At 56.1% G+C, this 2,584-nt stretch overlaps 1 protein-coding gene across 1 annotated transcript in view; it reads left to right on the top strand.

The window, feature by feature from the left end:
- LOC104490466 (CTD small phosphatase-like protein) overlaps positions 1-2,584 on the top strand; it is a gene marked incomplete at its 3' end in the record, with an annotated part of 62,892 nt that overhangs the window by 406 nt on the left and 59,902 nt on the right. The gene's annotated exons all lie outside the window — the stretch shown is intronic.

Raw genomic sequence — 2,584 nt, 5'->3', positions numbered from 1 at the left:
TGCATGAAGGTCTCTGAATCTGCGTGCTGGAAACGCTGCGAGCTGGTTCCAGTGTTTAACGCGGAGGTTAACCAGTTGTTTCGGTAGAGTGCTGTAGTTCTGGAGGGCTGTCACCCCGCAGGTGAGAGGGGCCCGTGCTGGCTCTGTGGAAAGGTTTTGACTCTCAGCCGTCACGGTCTTAAATTTCCTCCCCCCTGTTTTTTGGTAAAAGGGTTTCCTGATTTCTCTCTCTTCCTGCGTTTCTCCCTGCCTCGCAGTTTAGATCCTTCGTGGCTCGTAGGTCTGTTGCCGGTCTCGGGAAGAACCCTGGGCCGCTTTAAAAGCGGGCTCTTTCCCCGGTGGATAAATAGTTGGTGCTTGCGTAAGCCCTCGCACTTGGCTGGCGCTCTGCTCCACAGTGAGATGGATCCAGCCTGGCCAGGGAGCAGCTCCCGGAGCAGCCTGGCCGGGCTGGAGGCATCTCGGCGTCTCCTCAAAGGTCTGGCCACTGCTGGTTGCCTTTAACCTCGTTTCCTTCGGGAGCTCGGAGGGGTCCAGGGGCGTAAGTGGTTGCGGCCTTGCGGCGGGGATCGGGTTCTGGGCCATAGCGTGATGGCACGTGGATTTCAGAAGCGTTCTGGATGCCAGGTTTGTGCTTCATTAAGGGCAGTGCTTGTAAAAAGGGGAAAAAGGGCAGCAACGGGACGTGGTGTGTGTGGTGGGGTTCCCCAGCAGGTCTGGCAAGAGACCTCCGAGCAAGCGGCCTTCTGAGAGCGGCAGACCCCAGATCGATGCTTTTGGTACCCCGGAGCCTCCGTTGCTGCGTGGCCTCTCTCGTATGTAGTGAAGGGTCCTGCGTGGTTGGAGAAGTTGCTCCCTGTTGCTTTTAAACGGAAGGCTGCAGGCGAAATGTCTTCTCTCTGAGTGCAGACGTATGGAGGTAGAGTTAAAAAAAAAAAAAGCCATCAAGTTGGGTGGTGTTTGAATGAGAAATTGGTTTTTGGTGCAGTTCAGGAGTACTCCTGCAATTCATATCGCCTGTGAGGGGATAGTTCCGCCGCAAGGCCGTGGTTGGCTCGAGGCATTGGTGATGTCCTCCTCCATCCCAGCCGCGCTGAGCCTGGGCTGTCTGCTGGAAACAAGGTGCTGGAGTGCTGGCTGTGGTGTCTGCTGGAGCTGGCTTGGAGGGGACGTAGGTGACACGGTGCTGAGCTGGTGGTGTGGTCCTACTGGCCTGTATTACTGGACGTACTGGGAGAGCTTCACTAGGAGCTGGTTGAAATTCCAGTGGAAAAAAAAGCCAGCTGAGACAAGTAGAGGAAAATTTGACAGCTCGAAGTAAGTATCCACATCAAACAAGTGTCTCCAGAGTGCTGGGCACAGAGTGCTGGGCACAGCGCGCTGGGCTGCGTGGTGCACAGATGTGTCTGACTTGCGTAACTCTGTAGTGACTGGCAGAACATGTGGCGTGTGCCTGCCGTCGGGGTGTCTCCGGCAGAAAACCACGGTGGCCTTCACTGGGCAGCAAGTGCTTTGGGGGCTGCGCAGTGGCGGGGCTGGCTGGAGGAGAGAGGGAGGCGGGCAGCCGGGTTTGGGTCGAGGGGAGCTTCAGCATGCTCTTCATACAGGAGGTGGATTTTTCTGTATTTTTTTCTCTATTTATTTTTTTTTTAGTGTGGTTGAAGTGTGTGCTCTGGATTGGCTGCATGCTCTGTGGGGAGACTCGAGTCCTGCCAGAGCAACTTGGGCAGGAGGAGAATTGCAGGTCTGTCCGTGCCGGGCTCGGGGAGGAGCGTGCTGCTCGCACCCGGCTCCGCCACGACCGGTTTTCCCAGCGCTGGAGGTAGGGAGCTGGGGAGAACCTGCTGAGCTCCCCGCCTTCCTCACGGGGCTGTGCGCAGGCTCGCCCCGTTCTTGGTCAGATCAGGGAAGGCTCGAGCAGAGCCTTTGGGTGCGGAGAGCCAAGGAGAGCCCGCGGCCGGGGTGGTGGCTGCTGGTCAAGGCTCTTGGGGGAGGCTGGTCTCCCAAGTGAGACTTCCCTGCGGATTCACATGGAGCTGAATGTGGTGGTACAAAATGGCTAACAAATAGGTTGAGGCGTCACGAATTAACTCTTTCTGGAACGAATACACGAGTCGCCCGAGCTGCTGTGGTGCTGCAGTGGGTCACAGCAGCACCGTACAGCATGAGCGGAGGCTCGTCCCGGCTAACGAGAACCGGCGTCGCCCTCTGAGCCCCTTAGAGTGGGGCCGCACAAATGGGGTCCAGGGGACGAAGTAGCCTGAGGTGGCTTTGGGAGTCAGGGTCTTGCGAGGGGGTCTGGGACCTTCTCATGGAGTTTCTCGTGGGAAAAGTGACTGTTTTTCTTGTTGTTAAGCTGCAGAGCAGCAGTTTTGCAGGAGCTGAGCAGCTGCTAAATAATGCAGTGCGTACCTTCGAGTGGTTGACTTTTTCTCCAAGATTCTTGGAAGCTTTTAATCAGCCTCGAGTCCAGCATTTAGCTTGATTTATTTATTTATTAAACATATTTATGTTTTAGAAAGAGCTCAATGTGCAGGATGTGCTCAAGCCCAATTTCTTCTGGGCAAGGGAGCACCGTCAGCAG

Source organism: Buceros rhinoceros, unplaced genomic scaffold (assembly GCF_000710305.1).
Source record: "Buceros rhinoceros silvestris isolate BGI_N320 unplaced genomic scaffold, ASM71030v1 scaffold2493, whole genome shotgun sequence".
NCBI classification, from domain to species: Eukaryota; Metazoa; Chordata; class Aves; order Bucerotiformes; family Bucerotidae; genus Buceros; species Buceros rhinoceros.
This window is presented reverse-complemented; position numbering and strand designations above follow the sequence as displayed.